We start from the raw sequence: 25,019 nt of genomic DNA, 5'->3' as shown, positions 1-25,019 counted from the left end.
AAATGATCACCCCCATGCAGAAGAGCTCAGACAGTTTGGGGGTCCAGGCTCACCACCGCCTGCCCCATGCCCCAGAGCCAAAAGGTGAGCTCCCAATCTCCCCGCTAGGTCAGGTTTCAGTCGCTATTCCCCAGTCTTCCAAAAAATTTGTTTTTTCTTGCAAAGTTTGGCAATCGGCATGTAACACTTCTGATGTAAAAACACGCCAACATTTCAAGAAAAAGCCAGCCACCTTGATGGAGCTGCCCCACTGAGGAAAGAATGAAGAAAACGCATTCTTCTCTGCATACAATTTACCCTAAGGCACATAACCTCCCAAGTGCTACCAGTATTTCACAGCTCTCAAAACTCTGCTCAACAACCTACCGCTTTTTGGCCAACTGGCTGACCCAGAAAAGCAGAAGAGAAACACGATGGCCGCTGCAGGGAGGAAGCGGCAAGCACAGCTTGCGAACCTGCACACCTCCGCACGGGAAGAAGTCGCTCGCTGGGCACAAAGAGCGTCGGCTACGGCTTGCCCTGGAACGAGCGATGCGATGGGGGTCGGACCACGGAGGTCACAAGAAGAAAGGAGAAGGAAGAAAGAGCACACCAAGGGAAAGAGCTTTCTACTTCTACTGTAGTTAACTCCCCTAAATTCCATCCCTCCTCCTGGTTCCCCAGTTTCCAAAAATAACCTATACAAAGGCAAGAACTGCAGAGGCAGGAGCGTTAAAAGAGCTGCAGTTGGAAAATACAAAAAGGTAGCAAGGGACTTGGAAAAAAAAAAGACACGTTCTTTTTGGAAAAGAACAGTGACATCTTTTAGCGTGGAGGCATATCGGCAGGGATGTAGGTCGGTAGCTGGAACCAGCACCCGTGGGGTCTCAGGTCCTGGGGGCTGGTGCAGGCGGCTGCAGCAGCAGAGCAGCCCGAGGGCACGGGGGGATCTTGGCCTCTCCCGGGGAGGCTGGCGAAGGCTTGGGCTGGTCTTGGCCGTTCCTGCCCTCACGTGCCGCAGCTCAGCAAATGGTTTCTGTTTAGGCAACCACACATTTCGTATGTCTGGTATCAGCTTGACATTTTCCCTTAAAAGTAAAGGCGCCTTAATGTGAAAAACATCTCTTAATGACTAAGGAGAGAGTCAGCAGCGAGCATTTGCACCCAAAGAATTCAGTTCCTCCCACATCAAAGCAATCTCTTGGAAAACTGACTATAAACAAATTAACAAACAACTAGTGTGTCTATCAAAAATAATTGTTTTGCTGCTGGAAAAGAATTAAAGACTCACAGGGCCTGAAACAAACACTGATTCCTGGACTGGACACCAAGGTGAGGAAAGGGAAAAAAGCCTCCTCCTGTCGTGCAGAAATGGCTGCCCTGCTCACACGGCATCTGTGGAAAGGGTGATTTTTCTCTAACATCTGAGATATAAATTCAGGGACAGGTTGAGAGATTTGGGGTTACACAAACATCAGCCGTTGTATTTCCACCTCGAACTGGCTTTGATTTCAGGTGATTCAGCCTTGTATTACAGCACCCCAAAGCCACATTCAATTTTTTGCTTCTGTTTTTCAGCACTGATCAAAATAAGCAAGTATCAGCACATCTCTGCATAACTACAGTGCTATACAGGAACATCCCTACTCTCTCCACCAAAGGCAGTGAGACTGTGCTCACTGTCAGAAGGTCTGTTTTCACCCACATTTCATTCTTGTGCCTCTTCACCACTTGCTTTCTCTATAGTAGGAAAAATTACTAAGGTCTCCAGGTAAGCTCAGGTCCCCATGCTTTTACCATAAAAGCATTCATCTTAAATCATAAATACTACCACATACTGCAGTGTATTTCAGATATGACTGCCCAGTAAGAACCATTCCCCTTCTTGTACAACAAACCCGCTATTTGAATGCACGTTTCTCCACCTCTGCAGACATTTGTATCTTCTCTCCTAGACAACAAATTTCACGAAATTTCCATAATGACCTTCTCACAAGTCTTGAGAATATTGGTAGGTGGCTCCGAGGAGGAAAGGCAGACCGATGCCCCGAGCTGAGCCCTCGGGTGCTGCAGGGCCACCCCGGCAGCGAGCAGGGGTGCGCAGCCTCAGCCCGGCCGGGCAGCCTGCAGCCTCCCGCCTGCTGGCGGCGGCACAAAGGAGGTGGGTGAGAAGTCCTGGCGGGGAAAGGGCCATGGGAGAACACATACTGGTACCGCTGCCCACAGAACAACCTATTTTAGACAAAGGGTATTTCTCACCTTTGCGGTTCTGGAGGAAAGCTTAAAAATACAACGCAAGTACAGCCCAAGTGTTTAGAAAACAGGAAGCGGAAATGGCAGAAATGATTTGGAGGTTTGGGGCTTCGGGCAGGGTTTAAATCTCATAATTCCTGATTCTTTTCTTCTCTTTCATGCTTAAGTAACGATTTTCAAATGGCGCAGCTAGCGGTGCCCATGACTTATTCCACAACAATCTTCTTCAGCCTCCTATCATGATGAAAGTCACCGCAATCTGAGAAAAAAATCCCCTGGCAAACGATGGCAGTAAGGGGGCCAAGCCATGCCTCCTTCAGAGGAGCAGTAAAGCCGTTGAGGGAGAAGCATTTTTAGGAGCAAAGTTTAGGAGAGTGGGAAGGAGACAGCTTCACACAGCCTTAGCTGCTTCTCCCAGAGATTGAGAAGGAAAAACACCACAAGCCTCTCATCTTCTCCAGCTTGCCACAAAAGAGGGGTGTATTTTTCAGCAGGATCTGGTGAGTCTGACACTGAACTTAGCTCAAGTGACATGAAATGTTAATGTTTAGGAACAAGGTAGGTGGAGAGGAGGAGGCAAGAAGACATTCATTATTTGATGCAGAATTCATTCAAAAGCTTCTTTTCACAGCCAGAACTAAAATTTCCATTCAGCTGTTTATTTCTGGTAGCCTAGATAGCTTGAACAAGTGGAAGAAGAGGGATCTAGAGGGAGCCCTTATCCCTGCCTGCGTGGCGACAGCCCGTCCTCACATACCTTCAGAGAGAACCGGACACGTTTTTCTCACTGCCAGACTTCAAATGCAGGATGGGCAATTTTCCTTGGGGATATTCATACTGGCTTTAGGTTTCCAGCCAGGGTGCACAGAAGAGATCTGCCTCCAACCACCCACTCTGGTGCCTGCAGCAGCCTCCTGATGTGGCCCCGCTGCTCCCCACCAGCCCCCAAAACCTCCACATGGAGAATGTCACAAGCTTTTGATGCTATGAACTTAGCAGCTACTATTTAAAAGTGGCTGGACCAGTCTATGAAATTAAACCGTATGTTTTCTGTTCATGTCAATCTGAATTCTCCTCCCTCATCACCCTGATATCCTCTCCCACTTCATGTATTTTCATTTTCTTGCTCTTTTTTTTTTTTTTTTTGTCTCCATTACATCTGAAAAACAACTTTTCCCTCATCGGCACCAGAGCATCATCTCTTTCCTGTGTTGTGCTCTTCCCAGCCCCCTGTTGTTTCCCTGCTCGCCCTTGTGCCTTCGCTCCATTTCCTCACTCTTCCTGTCCTTGATTTCTCTCCTCCTTTTCTTCTTTCTTTGATGTTCCTCTTGATGCTTTCTCTTCATCCTTCCTGCCAAGCTGAATGAGGTGCTCCACTGGGAAGGTGCTTGCAAACAGCAGCTAGCCTGTTTGGAGGGTTATGCCAGATCGGGACACCTACACAGGAATCCGTCACCTCCCTTACTACACTGTTGGCTGGAGTGATTCCTCCTCTTCATTCAGGGTTGTATGCACAGTCCTTTTGTCAAATGTCAGGAAAATGAAGGTGCCACATAATTTGGGAAGCATATGCTAGTATTTAATGAGCTATGTCTGTTTTTTTGTTTTGGGGGGCTGTGCAGAAACCAGAAGCCACAGCAACAACAAATTTGAGAATGCCAAATGCAGCATTAGCAAGTGCCTCAGGCTTACCAGTGCTGCTCTCCCTCAGAAAGTGGCTGTTTAAAACTGACACCTGCTTACTTTACAGTCCTGCTGGCTTGAGGGTGAAATCCACCCCTTTGTGGAATGCCAAGACAGGGTCATTTCATCATTTCAATTCTACTTATTCCCTTAGAAAAGATTTACCCATGTTGCACTGGTGTCCTGAACGAGGACAAATTTCCCCCAAGTACAATCTTGAAGACAGGGTTCCCACTTCAATGAAAGCAAGCCTTGTTTTTAAGAAAAAAATATTCCTGTTGCTAGTCAGAAAAAAAAAAAAAGATACAGATAAGAGAGAGACGAATTTTATTCCTCCTGGCACAGCAGGAGGAGAGCAGTTGACCAACTTCCAACTGCAGAGTTATATTCTCTCCCCAGTTAAACAGAGAAACCTCACTGAAATCTATAGGCCAGATCCACTGATATGTTCTGGCTGCTTTGCCCATTTTAGCAATGCACAGCAGCTGTAAATCCAGTTTAACTTGCCAGTTTCTGTCAGCTTTACCATGCCAGATTAGCACTGCTGTTAGCCTCAGAAATACCAACATCTGGAGGCTTCCCCACCGCCCAGCCTGACTTTAAACCTTGGAAGTCTGCAATTCATCCACCCATCAGCACAGCTGGCAGGACCAGCCTTCGACAGTTCTTCACCCTGACCAAAATACATTTGTCGCAATCCCCTATCCTACATTCACTCAGCCAACCGAGCAGATCAAACACGTAATGATCAGCTCTCGGTTATTCCCTGGCCAATTGCCCAGTTGCTCCAGAGGGTAACTCCTGACCCTATCTGGGAGCAGGTGCCTTCCTAGTGTGGGTATGCGAATCTGAGTCGGCTGGCAAAACAAAATACACTGTTTCCTCGTACTTTTATATTTCTTTGGATGTCAGGAAACAGAGCTCAGTCTTGTTTCCTGCTCCTCAGCCAGGGGAGCTGGGGGAAACTGGAAGTGGATGTAGAGAAAGGCAGAAAGAGGGCAGATCAAAAAGATCAAGGAAAATAATAATAATAAAAAAACCCACAAACACTGCTTCACTCTGCTCTGTAAAGCACTACATCTTGGAAAAAATACACCCCCCCCCCCCCAAGTCTTTCTTTCCAGGGATACACAACAGTCTCAGGAATTAATAGCATTTTCTTGCAACATTCAAGTGCTGCTGCACTTACAGTCTAATTAAAAAAAAAACCAACAAAACAGCCTCTTCATTTGCTTTTTGCCCAAGAAAAAAACATGTAAAAAGGAATCGGAGAGAATTGGGGGGAGCAGGTGTATTCATGTCAGTTCTGATTTTCTAAGAACAAAGGCTTTACTTTATATATAAATAAATAAATGGGAAACATTCGGCATGTTTTATTTTTCCCCAGCTCACTCCCAACCCCTCACTCTGAATGCATTAATACATACACCTTCAGCACAATCGGGCTCTTCGTGTTGCCATGGAACTGAAACCTTTGCAGTTTAGATGGTGATGTACGCCAGGAAGCATACTGTTCTTACACTTCCTATAACAGAAGCAAAATCACTGCATAGCATTAACTCCCTTAGTATTTAAGGCATTCGGTGTCTGTCTTGTCTGCTCGTCTTCACACAGAGTTTGCTTTTTCTGTCTTGCCACATGCAAATGAAACACATTTGACATAGTTATTCTTGTCTTCATGAAGTCAATAGCTCACACGCTGAGCACATTATAGAAGGTCCACAAGACTATGGACTTCCCCTTTTTAATAAGGGGCGGTTTGCAGGCATGCAGCAACTGAGAGAAGGGCTGGAGAAAGCATCCGTATATGAAATATATGTGGATACAGCAAAGTATTATACATCAAGGTAGCATTTAAGCAGATTTTTGAAACCTAGTTAACATATTTATCGCTAACACTCTTAACGCTCCTTCCGAATGTTCTTTTGTACCCATTTGTCCGGACAACCAAATTACAGTATAAAGCTCCTGCAGAAGGCACCAGATCTTTCCACACCTGGTGGTCTTTCAATGGTGAGCACAGCTTTGGGCACTTCAGTTAGAGAAAAAATTAGTCAGTACAACTCTGTGTCATCTAAGGATTCAGCCTACAGTGATTAGCTTCAGCAGATCTGAGCTTTTTGTCAAAGCTTCTGAAAATATCTGTACACACATTGCAAATACATGGATTTTTATGTTCAAAGGAAAAACAGGGTACACAAATGTCCAATTCATTATAAAAAGATTACGATAATAAATAAATAAATAAACAAATAATCATTCATGTACGTAAACATTGGATCTGTACCTGCAGAAACAGCTGGAAGCCAGTCCATGGTCTGAAGCCAGCTTGAGGCTTTTTTGTCCAAAGTTAAATATTTACACAGTATTAAGCTTAAAATTAAAGCATTTGCTGAAGAAACTTGCTGACTTGTGTATACGGAAAAACAGGAGGGAATTTAGCTTCCCTGCACACAGGGGCAGATTCTTGGGATGCTTTCTCTATCCCATGAATTCCTGGACAGCAGAGAGACAGACAGACTACCAACCGGGGAATTCCCCTCTCGCTTTCCAGAGGATTTTGTGCAACGGGCTGGACAGAAAGGCAATAACACAGGTAGCTATTTCATGAAGAAGGTGTTTGTTGCTTAGGTGCCTGCCCCTCGACCACCTGGTAACACTCCTTCCTTTTAGCATTGTCCCCAGCACAGAAAAGATCCATTCACCCAGCGCCTCCATCCCAGCAGGTTTGCCCGGTCCTTGTGCCGCAAGCGACCTCCTCCTGGCCCGCAGCTCCCGGCAGCTGGGTCAGCCTGCCGGCCGCTCGTGAGCTCCAGCAGCTCACTGCCCCGGGGACATGGGCTGGGGACTGCTCACAGAGGGGCTTTCTGTGGCAGGGTTTGGCCCCCGGTGTCCCCCAGCTTGCCAGCAGAAGGCACAGAAGCACCGATGTCGGTCTGGGCCAGAGCAAAGCGGCTGGTTCCTGGGCGCTAGCGGGTGCACGCTAGACCCCACGAGCGCCTGCGTGTTCAGGTCCCCTCTCCTTCCCTCCGCCAAGGGAAGAGCTGTGCTGGCAGAATAAGCTCCCTCTCCTCCTTTCACCAGCAGCAAGCGTCCGACAGTCGCACATCCCCATTGCTGCGTCCACTAACTCAGGTTTACGTAAGGCTCTCGCCATCAGTTTTCTAGTTACAGGAAAATGTATATTGTGCTGTGATGAAAGGCCAGTGCAATGTCAAGAGCATTAAAAGGACTCCAGGGACTGATTAGAGTCAAAAGGGAAAGGATTTATGATGGTTAATAAAGTTAAATCTGCCAGAGTGCTGCTTATTCTTTCCAATTGCAGGTAACCCAATCTCATAGGAAAAATTATTAAAATGTTGCAAGTTATTACTGTACCCTTTGAAAAAAAACCTTACGTTTTGCCATGAAGCACCTGACCAGGAGAGAGCCCGGCCCACTGCGGCACCTACGCTGACCCCGAGGAGGAGAGGAAGAGGGGACACGTCACCTGCCCGTGCTTTGGGCGAGCAGCAAGGACCTCGGTACCAACAGATCTCTTCAGCACGTGTGTAACCTGAGCGGTCCCCAGCAGGTCGGCAGCCTGACCGCACCTGAGATGCCAGCCTCCAGTCGGCGGCTGGGATGGGGCTGGGACTTCCACCCACCACTGAGCACCACACTGCGCCTCAGGGAGGGGCACAGGCAGACGGGGAAGGAAAGCTCCCCCCTCTGTCAGCACTGCATGTCCACATGGGAGGATGAAGCAAAGAAGGAAGCTCTTGCCTCTCATTCCCAGTCTGGTGTCACCTATGCACCTTCTGCTGAAGAACGCAACCTAACTGGACTCCATAGGACTGCTCTGAAACTTGTTTTAAATGCTTTATAATCTAACATGCCCAAAAGTTGACATAATTTTACAAGACGTTAATTATTTTCCACATTGAGATAACAACACCAAGAGAAGGCAAAAGAAAGTGGAGGGCCAAATTTTTAAAAAACTATTGGGAATTTTGTATCCCTATCTAAATTACATGCACTTTATTGGATCTCAAGTTTTCATTTTTCTACCACTTAATAATCACAAATACGTTATATATGCCCTTTCTATTTTGTCATTCTTTCACCATATTACATCAAATTTAATTTCCTGTGGAAGTGTGTAATCTTTTCAGCTGTGACTGTCTCAGAAGCTTTTCTGTAATAAGCAGAGCCCCGTCCTCCAGCAGACCGATCTTTTATGAGCTGTGCTCCTGCAGATTAGTTTCCCGAAATGTCTGCAATGCTATATAAGAACTGGCAAAAGAGGAAAACCAAAATAACACCCAAACGGAAAAACAAACATGAAAACCTTCACTTCCTTCTGACTCCTGCATTCACCAAAGGAAATTTCATTTTGATTTGGGTAGATGGCAAATCCGTGAAGGTTATTACCACATATCAGAAGAAGCCTCACAAGGTGCAAGACACAGCATCTCTTGCTCTACAGCTCATTAAAAGCACGGCAGCGAGATGGCTCCTTGCTCTTTGCGCCCGGGGAACATGGAGATCTGCAAGCGGCCACCGCTCTGACAACTGCCTCTCCCTGCCACCTGCCCTCAGCTCTCTGAGAGGTCCCCTCCACTGGCAAAAAGCCGCATTCCATCAAAAAAGTGAAAATGTCAACCAAGACGCATTCATGCTTTTCATGACGATACCTGTGACGGCAGGAAAGCAGGCCAGCTGGCCTGCTGGGTCCTTTCCAGACCTCTGCCCTTGCAGAACATAAAATTCATCTTCTTCAAACCAGCTTTCCATTACCAATGCTCCCACACACAGGCAAAACAACTTATTTACAAAAACCTATCAACAACAAACAATTCTGAACGTTTAAAAACTAATCAACTCAGAAGAAACAAGAGCAACAGAGATTATTATTCCTATATCCCTCCTGAAAAGGAGCTTAGATATGGACGATAGAGGAGACATCTGAACAAATGCATAGAAAAAGTCTGCAAAGGGTTGTATTAATGGTATTTGGCCAGGAGGGATTACTGAGGGTGGCTACACAGGCGTGCTGGAAGCCCTGCCAGCGCAAGCAGGATCAATGCTCTCACTTCAGTGGGAGATGTCACCTATGGGAGCTTCTGTTCAAACTGACCCAGAGTCCAGCCAGACTTGGAAACCTCTCCACCATTCCGCGCACAAGTTACTCAAGTTGTGAACTGCTCTCTCAAAACACACTACATTGGCCTTTCTCTCCCCGCTCCCTGTAAGACTTTTATCTTGCTTGCCATCTCTCACATCACTGATGTAGCAGCAAATCGTTCGCATTTCTGACAAACACTGTCTTCAAAATTGTATATAAAAATACAGAACATTAAACCCGGATATATACGTTTGGAGCAAACAGTCATCTCTCCTCATCGCTTTATAACTTTTGAAGCTAGACAAGCATTTTCAATAATTGAGTCCTCTTTTAGGTTATTTTGGCAATCCATTTCCTTGTAATTCTGTTTTATGCTTATATCTTTAATACTTAATCTCTAAAAAGTGGCTAATCAGTAAAAAAAAATTCCATGCAGGGAACATTACTTAAACAAAAGTCTCAGGTGTTACGTGCAGTGCAATTCAACTCACATCAGCACGAAGAAATGTTTTTCCACCAGCTTCAGTGGGAGTTGCATCGGAGCCATAAATCAGATGAAGATGCTCCATGCTAACAGTTATGTGCTGTGCTACAAACTGCTTCAGAACATAAAACAATGATGTAACCACTCTCATAAAACCAGTTTGCTCATGATTTTACAGGACCTGAGTGTGTGTTAACGATTTCAAGCCAGAACAGTAGAAAAGAAAAACATGCCAGCTATCAGTGACCTTACATTTTTGGCCTCATAGGCCATAAATTAAATAGCCTCCCTTCACTAGATGTGGGTCTCAGTCTCCAATTCCTTATACAGGGTGAGGAAAAAAGGCTCAATATATGGATTGAATTCCTATTGAAAACTTGGTCAAAGATGGTGAGTGATGTAAAGCTAAACATCAAGGGAATAACTGCCATCATCTGGCTGAGTTTGGTAAAATGGAGTTAATTTATACTTCTTTAGGGATTCACTGGTGTGTGAAATTAATCTAATTTAGATTGACCAGAAATTGAAAATGGAATGCAGGAGAAAAGCAATTAAAGACCTTTCCTAAATACAAAAATAGTACTGCTTTAAGTGCAGCCATACAGTTAAAGTACAGAACCCTTCACGCTACTGCTACCTCTCCCTCCTGCTTGAGCAAGAGAATAATAGTCTGTATATCTACATATCATCACTGTACCAGCATAACTTCATCGAAAGGAAACATTAGTAGAATGTTTCTACCAATGCCTGTAAATAAATACATTTTCAAGTTAAAACAGTTCACTATTCTGCATACCGAACAGGCCTAGCAGAGAAACATCTGCTGGAATGGCCCAGTGTAAGTGATTGTACATGTGGCTTAACATTTACTTCAATGACTTTTAGCACCTTCGTGTTATTGTTAGCACGTTGTTCCAACAAGCAATGGTTAATGTAAGATGCAGACGTTCACATACCGTATAGTTATGAATAACTGGTTCCCAGAGATGTGGCAGTGATAACATTGTCATCGTACAATTCAAAGTAGCTCGCTGTAGATCACATATCAGAAGAGGGTCGCACCTGAAAACAACAAATCCAGATAGTAAGTTCATCATATTCAGAGGTTTATGTTCAGCTCTGCTAATAGATTTTTGTGTTTTCACATATTCCTCCTCTGCATTAACAGGGTCTGTGCTCTTCCTAGGCTTACAGAAAACATGTTGCTGTTCACAATTGCAAGTAAAAGTTTCCTGCTGTAGCCAAACTGGTTTGGCCCACTGCTCCAGACCAGATTTCAGGCATGCTATCAAAGCAATGAAAACTAGTTTTCATCGTTAATGCAGAAGCTGTAACGGTCTGGAGGACAGATACAGAATTTCAGATTTCCCATTTGTCGGGTCCTTGACAAGCACGTAATTCCTTTCACCAATGCATTGTCAGTTTGGCTTTACCTTTCTTTTTTTCTTTTTTTTTTTTTTTTTAACATTGAAAATCACTGGTGTAGAGGAAGACACAACATTGGAGCTCCCTCATGAACTATTCTCTCGAGATCAAAGGCTCTTAAAAAAGCATTTCCTTCCTATTGGTGACTACAATCACCTTATTTATAATCATGTGATCATTTCAAGTCACTTGATAGGTGAGTCTGGTTTTAAATATTTTGATATATACTGTAGGTAACCAACGCAGGTACGGAAAATGAGCTTGTACTAGCAGCACTGTCTCCAATGACAAGACACATGGCAGCAAGCAACAAACTTTTCAATTTAAGAGCTGAAAAAGTTTTTTCTTACTAAAACTAATGGTAAAATCACAACTGATTGAAACAAACATAGGTTCAGGCAACCTAAAAGTCTACAGCATTAAATAAAGAACACTCGCTTGGACTGTGTATCCCTGTAAATAGGTGTTTGAAACAAGAAACTCTTGCTTGTTAATTGTATTGACTCATCCTGCGACGCATGAGGGTGTGAATAAAGCTACAAAACATAGTTACTGATACAGAAGGCAGATTAACTGGGTTCTCCTTATTTCAAAAATGTGAATAGTGGGACTTACAGGATACTCAGAAATATACCCAGACACACACACATACAGACACACCCACAGTGATGAGAAGTCACATCAGAGATAAAGCTGGGGTCATATCTTTTTAAATCAAGCCTCCCCAAACAGAAACTGATCTTCCTCTTGCTCTACAAGCTGCATCTCATCCTAGCATAAGAGGTTTTCAGGAGGGAAGTCTGGTAAATGACAAACAATTTTAAAGAAATTATGTTTTTAGATTTTAGCCACAGTTTACATTTTTGCAATTACTCTAATGCTTCTTTGACTCTTCATACCTCCAAAGTGGCTTGGCTCTTGCCTTTATTAGGCTTCACTGGCCAGCCACAACATCACGCAGTTCACTAGCACCATGTACGTCTTCATTTGCTGCCACCTAAGCAAGTCAGTGTCTCCTATACTCTGTATTTGGTCTTCAATAACAAGCGTAAAATTTGGTAAAGATTAAGTCAGGAAGAACATACCCATACAAGAAAAAAACCAGAATCGGCGCAGAGTAGAGGACATATATTTAAGTATATGCATACTGAAATGCCAGACACGTAGGTGAGTTGCTGAGCCACAGCATGGGATCCAGCAGTAGTGAGGAAGACGGCGGAGCAGTGGCTGCTAACAGCACCCAGAGGCAGCCCCGGCTGGCGGAAGGCACGGTGCTCTACCGTGCTCCATTGCCGGGATTTCAGCAGTGCTCCCCTTCATCAGGGAGAGCTCCATCCCTCCCGGCAGGCAGGCAGCTCCTCTAGCTCTGTGCCGGGGCTGGGGGGGTCCCTACGCTGCCTAATTGCAACACGCTGGCTGAGGCACCATCCCACTCAGTCACCCGCCTCCACTCTGTAACCCCAGCAGCGGCTCCGTCCCTTTCACTCACAGCCACCTCTGACTGCTCAAGCAACAAATGGCTCACCGGGAAACTCGTGGCGGTCTGACGTCCGTGAATCCAGCTTGGGGCAACCGGTAAGTTAAGTGCACGCGTTGGCTGACATAGGGAGGACCAAGCAAACGCACGCTGGCAGGTCTGCACCGCCGGACGGGCTGGGGAGCCGGCGTGAGCTGAACCGGCTGGCTGCAGGCGCTCGCAGTAGGGCTGAAACACTGCAAAACTTGCAGCACTTTTGACCTAACAAACCGAGCACGAATGTGTGAAAATCACTCACCTGCCTGGGGAATTCTGCCAGAAAACACACACAGAGGGCTCACCAGTCCCTCGTGTTCAGAAATGCCAAAAGATGACCAGGCATCTGCATTCCCAGATACACATAGGTATAAAAGAATAAGAAAGCATTATCTAGATTTGGTGGACAGCTTTAACTTACAAAGTAGACTTAGAATTTTTAAGGAACGTGCATCCCTAACTCTTCACATCCAGGCCTGATGTTATACAGGAGTTTCCCTAAAACAGACATTTTTCTGAGTGTTAGATAGATCCATTCTGTTGAACTGCTTAAATTTTGCTTCCTAGTAACTCTGCTTTACCTACAAAAGCAATTCTTTCTCAACCCATTGAAGGCTTAAAAAGAATCTTCCATCCCAGAGAAATCATTTGTAGCATCCTCCCCACAAAAGGATGCTGCTAAACATGGCCAGCTGGCTTCAACAGGAAAACACAGTAAGACATGCAACTCCTTCTTTTTCTCTTCGCAGGTTTATTTGGAGTCATTTAATCAATCTGTCCCTAATGACTGCACCTTATCATTTACCTTGTATCACTTCATTTACCTTTTAAAAAACTACCAGAACTTTTCACGTGAATAATTTATTTAAACATTTTTCCTTTCTTTTTTCTTGCTGCCTGTTAATGGTACTCTTGGAAAATGAACAGTTTAAAACAAGTCCTAAATCACCACATGAATCAAAAAGAATGACCACAAAGTAGCTACATCATGAACAGAAATATATCACAACACATGGAACCAAGTGAAATGCAGTCTTTCATCTCTAGCTAATCAGCTCAAACCTAACTGAGGTTGGTAGCCATCACCAGCTACCATTGGCGTCCTGCTGTTCAGCGTCCTGTAGCAAATGAGTTTGTAATTCTCCGTTTGATTCCCTTTTGCTCAGATTCCTTCACTGAGTCTTAATCCTCTTTGGCCAGGTCAAAGCCATGGTCCAGATTTTCAAGGTGACAAGTCATGCCCCATTTTCAGCATTTTCTGCCTCTCTGCTCACAGTTAAGATTGAGGATCTCAGAGACCATGTAGGAGAAAGCCAAAACTGCTCAAAACAAGCCACTTCTGGCAGAGCAGGAGGGACTAAGGAGCAGCTACTAAGTCGACTGAACTACTCGTGAACCTGACAACTTTCAAGATCTTTCACAAAGATCTTTCTGGCAGAGACTTCCTAGTGCCTTTCCTTCAGTGAGAAAGAAACACCAAAGTCCCCAAAATACACTTAGAAATTGCAAGTCCTAATAGAGCCTCTTTAAGGCAAAGGCAAAGTCTTTCTAGGTGAAGCAGAAGCATGGAAGCCATTGTGAAATTTGAAAATGGAAATTATATGTGAAGTATTTAAGTACGTGGTTCAAGCAATTACGGAAACACCTAGTGTTGACAGGAATACACTGGGGACCCAGCACTTAAAATCTTGGTGGGAGAAAGACTAGGAACTAAACATACAAATCAATATAGTGTCTACAGAAAGAGAGAATTGTAAGAAAATACACACAGTTCTTGTCCAAACTGTTTATTTTCTATGGCTAGACAGTGGTAATCTCCAGTGCCATCAATTAAGACCTTCATTTTCACAGGCAATGTTTTAAGGAAATGCAAACATTAGGCACAGTTAGAAAAATTAACGGAAGTTGAAACATAATTTTTGCTGCCAGCCTACTTGCACATAAGCGTGCCATCACTTCTCAAAACTGAGTCTATCGCTCTTAAGACAATCCTAAAACTGTATTTATACATACTAAACTACAGATAAGTTACTCTCTCACCCCAAGAACTCCTTTCTTACAACAAAGTACAGCACTGAAGAAGCAAATACGCAATCTTCTGCATTATAAATATTCATATTAATGTACACAGCATATTCACACCAACAGAGCTGAAAAGGCCTTACAAACACAGGTATTTAGAAAGTGCCTATAAAACCACTGCTGTGCTCTAGGACTTAGCAGGGTTTTGGCAATTCTTTCTCCACCTTCAATAAATACCATTTGCTCATTTGAAAAATGAACAAGGACTTAAAAAATGGACAAAGTATCTAAACCAAATGCTTAGATTGATTAGATACAGGCTTTGCATTGTTTACTAAAATCAGATCTAAGTATTAAGCCTAAAAAACTCCCCAGATACATATATTTTATTATGAATTTTTAAAAAACACTACAGCTACTAATTTCAAAAAGAGATACCTGTGAATAACCTTTCAGAAAAATATATTTTAAAATGAAAGAAAAAATGTAATTAATGATCTGAAAAAACTTGCCTCTCCTTTCCTCTTGTCGTGGTTTAACCCCATGCTTTGCTGGCGTGCGCAGCTTTTGCTTTACCTATTAAACTGTCTTTATCTCAACCCATGAGTTTTTCTCCCTTTTACTCTTCTGATTCTCACCCCCATCCCACCGGGGGGGAATGAGCAAGCAGCTGTGTGGTGCTGAGTTGCCGGCTGGGGTTAAACCACGACAGCTTGTAACGTCCAAACACAAATAAGCCGCCTCAACAAGTGGGAGGAGAAGCGGGAAGAGAATGAGAGAAAGAAAATGCAGTTGCAAACAGGGGGCAAACTGCAGCAGGAGGTTCCCCGGTGATACACACCGATCTGCCGTCCAACAGCGCCAGGGGATTTAGAAACAGCAGATCAAAGGCACTCCCTGGCACAAAGCTGCACAAAAGGAGTGAAGGACATGCCAGAGCTGTAGAAAAAATAATGCATGAAAATCTCCAGACAAACAATGTTTTTCCTTTGACTTTCTTTGATAACCTGCACAGAGGGCATTTAAAATAAAAAAAATACTCATCACATTGTCTCTGGCATGATACACTCCACCAGCACCACTTAATTAATCAAGTGTATTGTTCTTTTCCACTCTATGACTTGCTTTGACCTTTCTCTTTTTTGACTAATTTTTTTTTAATTCTGCCCCTCATTTTCATGAATGTTAGTGATCACAAAATATATTGAGAGTGACAGACAGTAAACATTACTGGAGGCTGTTGCACTTGGACTGTGATGTGGATGATCATCCCGAGGCTGGTATACAAGCTCAGAGTTAGAAGGTCACTCGAATACCCATCCCTCCAAAGATCAACGCTTTTGAAAAACCACCTCTGAAATCAAAATATAACACCAAGAGTATTTCACAATAATTTCTATTTCTATTCCAGCAGCAGTAATGAAACTTTCATTTCAGAGAACAAAAGTCATTAAACAGAGTATGTTGCCAAATGTGACAGTAGATGCTGGGGCTATGAAAGGATGGGAGGAAACACCCCATTCCCTAATATCACAAATACAGGTGCGAGACACGCAGAAAAAGACAGACGGAGAGTCAGTCTAAAAAAGCACAAAGAGATTTGATCACTAATCAGAGACAGAAACCCATCTGAGAGTCACAACTGTCTCTGCAGGCTCTGAAAGACAGAATTAAATTGGCTTAGTACTATATTCAAAAATGAATTTAATTAGCTGACATTAAGCAGGATAAGTTTGCGGTACCATGTTGCTCTGACAAGCTGTCTCCAGACGTGTACGTGGAAGGTAAAATCTTATTTTTCAGGATGAGATTACGGCCGTGCACTGAGACAGAAGGTAATGGTGCGTCTGCTGAGGGCAGCTTAAAGTTGGTGCTGGACGTTTCATCTCGCACTATAAAAGGATGGTATGTGATGGATGAGCCAGAAGTGCGAGTTTCAGATTCTGCACATTTATTCATACAGCTGTGCAGCTTCATCTCTTTCTGATGTTGCCACTTATGTGAAAAGGCCTCAGTATAACTTTTGCCAGCAGTTTTTTTCTCCAGCTTCTCTCAGTCAGAGCTGTCCCCTGCAAAGACTCCAATTTATTTATCGTTGTTTGTATGAGAGCATGTTGGTTGGTCCTTAGTTAGAAAAACAAGGTCTGTGCAGGAGGCAGTTTCTGTGCTAACCTGGAGGACTGCCAGATCTGCTGGCTGCTATGCACCTATCGTCTGTTTTAGACTGGGTATTAGGAAAAATTTCTTCACCAAAATGGTTGTCAAGCACTGGAGGAGGCTGCCCAGGGAAGTGCTTGAGTCCCCATCCCTGAAGGTATTTAAAAGACATGTAGATGTGGTGCTTAGGGACATGGTTTAGTGGTGGACCTGGCAGTGCTAGGTTAACGGTTGGACTCAATGACCTTAAAGGTCTTTTCCAACCTAAACAATTCTATGTTTCTATGATCTACCAAGACTTTTGCCTCCTTCTTTACATGGCATACAACCTACGCATCGCAGTGTAGCCTGCAAGCAGAGTGGCAGCAGTTGACAGAGAATAAAGTAGACAGCAACTATCACCATAATCCAGAGGCAGATAGTGACAATGGAAGAATCGATGGTAAAATGCATAGGAAATCCAAATTAAGTGTTTCCCTAAGGAAGACTTGGAGGAAATAGAGTAACACATTTCAAAGCAAGAGTCCCGTGCATATGTGACTTAACAAGCCTCACCTTCTCACGCCTCATTCTATTTAACAATAAATTTAGTTCTGGGGAAAGGCACCTCACTGTCAGTGCTAGAAATTCTGCTTATTTGCAAAGCAGGCACATGCATCCCAGGCCATGACCAGGGAAGCTATTGCTCAGATCACTTATATTAATCTCAGCTGTGTCACACCAGAACCAAACCAGATTTACCAGGCAAGACAGAGAGGCTTTGGCCATCCCATTAGCAAGTCATTAGGGAGGTGTTCCTCCATCACATGACACAACTGCACAGCAATACATGCTCTCAATTTAGGGTGGCAGTGCCCTTTTTCCTCCCCTGACTCCTCTCATCAGGACCGTATTTAGGCTGCCTGACCTTGTGTAGCAGTTTGCAGATTTTAAGAGCAAGCGCAACACACCGCGTGCCCTTCTCTGGCACCACATTAATCACCGTACTTTAATGACTTCTTCTTCTGATAAACCACCCTGCCTACCTAACCGTCCTCCCCCGCAGCTGCATCTAGACCGATAAATTTAACATGCTCTTTCCCATACCCTGCCACTGCATAATCCACTAGCAGAGAGAAAGCCACTGAGAACATCAGCTGGCAGTTAGGGGTGAAAACCAGCAGGGAACAAGAGACCCCAGTTTTACTAGCCATTTGATGGGTGACCTTGAATCTCTCAGTCTATGTTTTCTCATAGTAACAGAGAACAATCGTATTTCTTTACAGCTATACTGAGAACCACAGATACAAGATACTACTTATGTATCTAGATCACCTTTTACTATACATAACTACAGATAAGAACTGCCTTCGACTAAACAAGCATAGCTACAGAGAACATATGATTTTGTAGTATCAATTCTTAATTATTTTACTCTCTTCCAGGAAACTCAAGTCCATGGCTGAGCACGAATAAAGATACAAGATCTTTACGATAAGAAAAGCAAAACAATGGCCTGACATGACCTAACGAAAGCACAGGATACTACCCGCCCCCCCCCCCGGGTAGAAATCTCCTTATTCCAAAACTTCCTTTCAAGTGCTCTGAATACATTACTAGACAAAGAAACAAGAAATTCACTTTTGCAAGGCAGTAACATTTTTTTAAATAGTGGCATCTGACATTATTCCATAAATCTTCCCCAAAAATCAATGTGCTTTATGTCAGATGGGACCTTTAAACTTCAGAATAAAGCAAATTTAGGTCTGAATCGCAACACAAAGATACATGTAACAAACTTTAAATATGTCAAAAGGTCACGGGAAAAAGGCTTGCTGAAGCTTTAACACGGAGCTAAAGGCTCACACAGTATCACAAGGTTGACTCCTGTGCTGCTAAGTGATGTATGGTGCTGGGAGTGCTACCAGCTCATAGGACTTGAGAAACAGACCGAGCTCTTCGCTGCCACAGATTTCATATCTGACCATGGAGGGCACCTCACAATCTGCCTCTGTCTTTGATCCTTGTGATAACATTTCTTTCCTCTCTTTATCTTCATCTATCAGATACTTACATTGTAAATTCAGTGTGTCTGAAGACGTAAAGACAATGAAGCCTACATCTTCATAGAAGTCTTTAGACATTACCACAGGGAAAATAATAGTCACTATAATAAAAATAAAAAAATCACTTATATCACACAATTCCAACATTTTGCCATTTTCATCCAGCTTTCTATCCAGAAAGTATTCTCAAAGGAATAAATCCTGCCTTCCTCCCAAGATTTCTTTTGTAGCCTTGTTTCCTACGCAAAAAAAACCTGCAATCACACATGGTGTGTAATGTCATGCCTTTGTCTGTCTGTCTTCCCCTAATAGTTTCTCTGAAGACATTTAACAAAGAGGTAGCAATCTCAGAATTACTCAATTGCCAGAAGCTCCTTCTGATTCCAGCTTGTGTTCAAAGAGACAAGAGAGAGATGATCAGTGTCCGCATTAAGGGAAAAACCTTTCATGTTGATTCATAGGACAGCGCCGAATCCGTGGATAAAATAGATGTATGGAGATGCAAAACTGCTGAAAGCTGAAGTTCATAACTACAGGTGCACCCATATGGCTAAATAAAAGCGGGAAAGGAAGCAAGTTTGAGCACTGCAGCACACTGCTCGATAGCTTGCCTTCTGCGTGGTTTTGGACCACTCCAGCCGCCTCCTCACAAGCCAAGTCTGCTGCCTGGAGGGCTGCCTTAGCAGCGTGGGTGTGACCTGGCCATCAGTTCAAGGGCCAGTCCTTTGCCTCCTTTTAGCAGCCCAAACGCAGCCAGGGACTGCATCCAAAAGGCAGGCACTTACAGGAAGCTGGGGTTCATGATTTCTGCTGCACACCAAAAAACTGGAGGCGTTTTCTATTGCGTCTGATGGGCACAGTACTGAAGGAGCAGAAAACCGGGGGAGTGGGAAGGTTTGCAAATACACACATGTACCATTGCCTCACAGCGACGCCTCGCTGACCTTCTGTCCCACCACTTTTCCATCTTTGACCTGAATTTGAATGCCACTGCTGTAAGTCAAGACGTATAAAAGCACCGATGGGGTGATATCCCCGCTAGAGCTGTTTCTAGAGTTGAGCTTTGCTGTCCGGCGTGCAGCTGCTTCAGACTGGGTGCCCAGCCCTCCCCACAGCCCCCTGCCTGCTTCCATGTCCTTCCACGCCAGGCACTCCCAAATAGTCTCTTCTGAGTCTCCTATTATTGCCACAAAAACCTACTGCTGCAGACATTGGTTTGCTTCCTATACATCCTATACTCAGTACTCATTATACATTTAAAAACAGTAACCTGTGCATACTTAGAAACTTCAGAGCCTTTACATTCAGGGGACAAATCAATAAACAGTACATACAGTTTATTTCATAGAAATATATATCACCCAGAAAGAGTTGTGAAAATGCCCGCTGCTTTACAGTTCTCTACCCACAACCGTTCAAGATTGAAATCTAGTAACAGAAAGGTCCACGACATCTCTAGGCTTCTTTGAAACTATGAGGTAAATACTGGACAACATACTACCATACCAGGACTCCACAGCTATATTAATTGTATCTTCCTTTTAGTGGTCTGCCTTAAGTCCTTTTCATCTGGTTTCCACCAATGCTTTATCCCGAGGCCTTCCTCCCACATTCCAGCAGCATTGCAACAGGGGTCTTACCAACTGCTTGTCTAAAACTGAACTACTCTTCTTTAACGTCCTGATAAACAGAGGAAACCACTGCTGCCCTTTGACCCAAGCATTTAAATTCAGGAGCTAGTTATTCCCTCACTGAAGTCTGAAATCTGTCCGTCGCTCTGTGTAGGATTATCCCTAGTCCAAGTCTTGTCCTCAAAATCTTTCTATATGGGGAGAAACCTTCCGTATCAGGACTTTCCTCTGAGTGATTCACCTCCATTACCTAATGCCAGAAAGTGACCTCTGTAAGACTGGGAATCTGTGAACAGACATCGATGGGATCCTCTTGGGCCACGTGCTAACCTGCTAAGGAATGGCTCCTGCCAAATGCTCCCCCATCAGGGACCTTCTGTTTCCATGGGGATGGTTTCAAGAGAGGTACCGTCCAACTGAGTCCTTGGAAATACTAAATTGCTGAGGAGAGACTGGGATAAGAGTCTAGGTTTTAGGTATTGGAAACAGAAGTCCTGGTAAGATGAGCTGTTTAGCAGATAATTAACCACACGTGGTGAAGGCTTTTGTGTTCTTCATACTGGGGAACAACTGAACAAGAGTGCTCACCTCCCAACACAGACACTGCTCTAATATTGAGCACAAATCCTTACAGGGGCTCAACAAGGAATAGAGACAGGTGTCAGCACTGAATTTCTCATGAACAGAGGTCTACGGCCTAGCTATCCAACCATCACGAGATGGACAGTTTGAGTTTGTGAGCTATTTCTCACTGGGAAAAGGCTACAAAGCTCCCATCACCTGAGTGTCTCCCACAGAGTTTTCCAGGGAGGACGCAGTGCAGTATTTGAAAAATCCTGAAGCCCTCAATGAGAAGCTACTGCTTGTAAAATGGTGGGAGAAAAGCCACGAAGCTGTAAGAGGTGTAAATACGCAGGCACACATGCACAAACCCCTGAGCACTCATTACAGTTGCAAAGAAAACCTTGCAAACCTGAAGCAATACGATATTGTCTCTCTAGTTCTGTCACAATTGGCTGTTTTACCAAAATGTAACAACAAAACTAAAATAAACAAGGCAGATGAACTTCACTGCTGCCCTGTGGAAAAGCAGTGTATCTGCCAAGAAATACGTTAGTGCTACTGCCACTGCAACACAGAAAAGCGGGATCAGCAGCAGGTGAATTATAACCAGCAGCACTGGAATTATAACCTTATTTTGCTGTGGAAATTAAAAAACAATGAAAAATTGCTATATTTTGTCACACATCACATATTCGTGTTGCAAATTATATTAAAACATATAGACATTGATGATACTTCAAATATACTGTGTAATGAAAAATATGAAGAAACTACTTTTAAAGTTATTTATTACTTATTCCCACACTTGATAAGAAAAAACTATTATGTCAATTTACTTATTTTATACTATAAAAAGCATCTTGTTTTGAAAGCAGTCATTTCTTTCCACTAGCAGTTTGTAAGCATCCTGCTTCCACTTCTGCAGTTCAGGCAACTCGGAGTTTCATCTGTTGGTGGGAGGGAAAAGATCTGAGCGGCTAGAAGTAAGTGCAACTACAAGAAATGGCTTGTAGTTGAAAGACAGATGACAGCAGGATGGAACACGTAACCAGAATATTTTAGAAGTCTAAAATTTTTCTTCCTATTGATATAATATGGACAACAGATGGGTTTTTAAATGCAGCTCTTGGTACAATTTTGCATGTGAGAAGGAAAATAATTCGGAGTTCACAGGAACAGGAGCAGATTGTTCTGTGGATCCAGTTGGTGTCATTCTACAGCCTTAAACTCTCTGCAAAATACTGTAAGCAGAACAGCAGGAGTCCCAAAATTCCCCAGGCTGGCTCCAGCTCAATAAGCCATTTCTATTCACAAAGTATATAAGCATATACTTAACTTCAGGAGCACATGTAGGACCCAGTGATTTCACTACAACTTTGGAATCTGCCCGAAATTAAAGTTGCACTTAGGGGTTTTGCTAAGTAAGCACCAGATACATCTGGCAGGTATTTATGGGCTTCTCTTTTCAGTGGGTCTGTGGGGTATGTTTTCCACCTGCCACAGCATTTTCTTCATTTGCTAAGCAATGCACTCACCAAACTGGCAAAGATGGGCCTAGCTGCATGACAAGCAGAAAGGACTGCGAACAGGCAGAACATCCTCCCAAGTACACCAGAAGCATCACCGACAGCACAGAGGAAAATAAGACAAGCAGTATCAAGAGCGTAAGTTTAATTACTTTAATCACTTAAATTCTTCCTGTTTAAGTCTTAAACTAGCAAACAGGGGAAAAAAAACTGTGGCAGAGAGAAGACAAGGCCACCAGTGGTCTGCCTTCTCTCGCTGGTGAGGTCCAAGCCTGACGACCGCGACCCGGGCAGCCAGGAGCAGCTGGGCACCACGGCCCCCTGGCATTGCCCGCTCTCAGCCACTGGAGCACAGTTGTGAAAGACTATGAGCTCAGCACATGTAGCAATGATGATTAACATTTTCTCAGAAATGTCCATTAGTGAGAAGTGCATATGGCTAAGGAGTGGACGTGGTAAAGGTTATGTGTACTGCGTAAAACCGGCCCCATCCGCAGGTCTCCTGAACACTCCCACCGCCGCTGCGGACATTTACAAAGCTCAGTCACAACATCCCAAATCAGGAGGAAAACCAGAACAACTATGCTCTCTTCAGATGCAGAAGGACAGATCGCCACCTGGCATAAATCGGGGGGGCTTTCAGGCTGTCCACAGCACTGAGCTGATTCATGCCTCCCAAAGGTTTAGCACAGGCGAGGCTGAGAGCATGCCCGTGGGCACTCGGCTGATTTAGGAAGCACTGGTGTGCCCTGTAGACCCCAAAACATTTTTCAGTGTTCCCAATAGCTATCTTAAGCAAGACTTTGCTCACGCAGTTACTCTTTGAATTGCTCAGGTAATTGAAAATGCAAATTTCACAGAGTTGCACAAAGCCAGAGTAAAACCGGCATGTTTTGCGTTGCCCATGTGCACCCACTCAACAGCAGAAGCATCTCTTCCCTCCACTCTGCAAAGCTGCTACTCACTCTAACACTCACTGCAACACAATGTCTTACATTACAAATTTCCACCTTGAATTTTACCAGTTTGTTTGGGAGGAAAATTTACTCTTTCTTCTTCTAAACACAGCATTTAACATCTAGATCCAGGTCTATGCATGCTGTCCTTCTCTAATGCCTTGGCTGCTGACTGTACCTTTGTCAGGCTATTTTCACTCTTAAGTAAAGGAGACAGAACTGGACTCCAAAGCAGCGTGTAGCCTGACTTCTGCGATGACTTGTATGAAGTTTAATAGCATAAATACTGTGAGCAGAGGTGCTCATAGCAAATAGTGCAACTATTGATCGCTCTGAGAACGGTCACTTAAAAACAGACACACAAACAAAAAAAAATTAAGGTTCAAATCCCACAGTCAGTTTTGGCACAAAACCCCTATTGGCTCTCTGTGGATCGACAGCAGAATACAGCATCTGTCTACAGGACATCTCCGTAAAAGAAGGAAGTGGAACTGACATGAAGAGAATGCTGCACGACAATGGTATTTTTGTGCGTAACTCACATTTATGAATATAATTCACATGAAAATCAGTGTAAGGTGCCGTGAATCTTACCCCAAACTCATGAACTGTGTAGCAGAACCAGGAATTGAACCTATGGGTATTAAGTCCCCGCCTAGCCTGCTAGTCACTAGACCGTATTTCCTTAGGTAGAGAATTACAGTAAATTCATCAAGTCAGCTGTGTACTGTTGAGCTTGTGTGATCACACATCACAGACAGCAAAACATGCCACCATAAACTAAAAGGTATATTCCATGCACATGACACTATCATTTCTAGTTTTGATGCAAAGTGTTCAAATTCCAAGTGCAAATGCATGAATTAAAAGCAGTTTTACAGGTGAAATAAAATATACGTTGAAGCAGGGAGTGTTACTCTAGTTTGCAGCGTATCTTCAAAAAATGGTTATAAAAAGTTGTCATTACCATTTTGCATCTACAAGAATGACACATCAGCGGAAATGAAAAATTTCCTTTCTCACTAAGGCAAGCAGGCACCTTACTGCAGTACGCCAGCAAAACTGACTTGCTGCAGAAGGAATTGAACTGGCACAACCACAACAGAAAGGATTTTAATCTACAAGTGCTGCACTGTGGAAAGCAACTGCTTGAGCAAGCATGTTCCATGCAAATAAACCAAATCTTTCATGCCGCACTTACAAATTCCATTCATAAAGGAAAGTCTCGCTACAAACATCCCCAAAGTTTAGGAAGGTTCAAAGCCAGGGTCAGCTGAGGTAAAGAAAGACAGCACATGTGTTTGGATGGTGAAACAAGTTCTCTACAATACAAAAGTGCGTTGTATTGGTGCTTCCAAAGAAGCGTGTACCACGGCAACACCACTACGGTGTTGAACTCACCTTGGTAAGACTGATGGAGCCCTCAACCCACCCCCGCGGCTAGTCTTGTCTACGACTGCACAAAAGCTTTTGCTTCTCGTCCCCACAAAGAGCAGAGCCATTGTGACTCGTGATCTGTCCCTCCCAAAGCAGCGGCACGTTCACAGGGGACAGGCTGTGGGGTAGCAGGACTGCAACAAGCGCAACTACAGGAACCAGGCAAACGCTCTGAAATCCAGTCCTCTGACAAGGAGCTAAGACCACGTACCCGCTCAGGTTATGTGTTATACAAAG

General features: G+C 43.9%; 1 protein-coding gene across 12 annotated transcripts in view; it reads right to left on the bottom strand.

The window, feature by feature from the left end:
* The window catches only part of HIVEP2 (HIVEP zinc finger 2), a 142,988-nt gene that overhangs the window by 95,607 nt on the left and 22,362 nt on the right, over positions 1–25,019 (bottom strand). For all 12 annotated transcript variants that reach the window (XM_082307890.1, XM_082307883.1, XM_082307884.1 and 9 more), the window contains one exon: positions 10,463–10,568. The gene's annotated coding sequence lies outside the window, so the exon portion shown is untranslated. The remainder of the gene's footprint in view (positions 1–10,462; positions 10,569–25,019) is intronic.

This window comes from Platalea leucorodia, assembly GCF_965183815.1.
Source record: "Platalea leucorodia genome assembly, chromosome: 3".
Classification (NCBI taxonomy): Eukaryota; Metazoa; Chordata; class Aves; order Pelecaniformes; family Threskiornithidae; genus Platalea; species Platalea leucorodia.
Note: the sequence above shows the minus strand (reverse complement) of the source record. Positions and strands in the feature narration are given on the sequence as shown.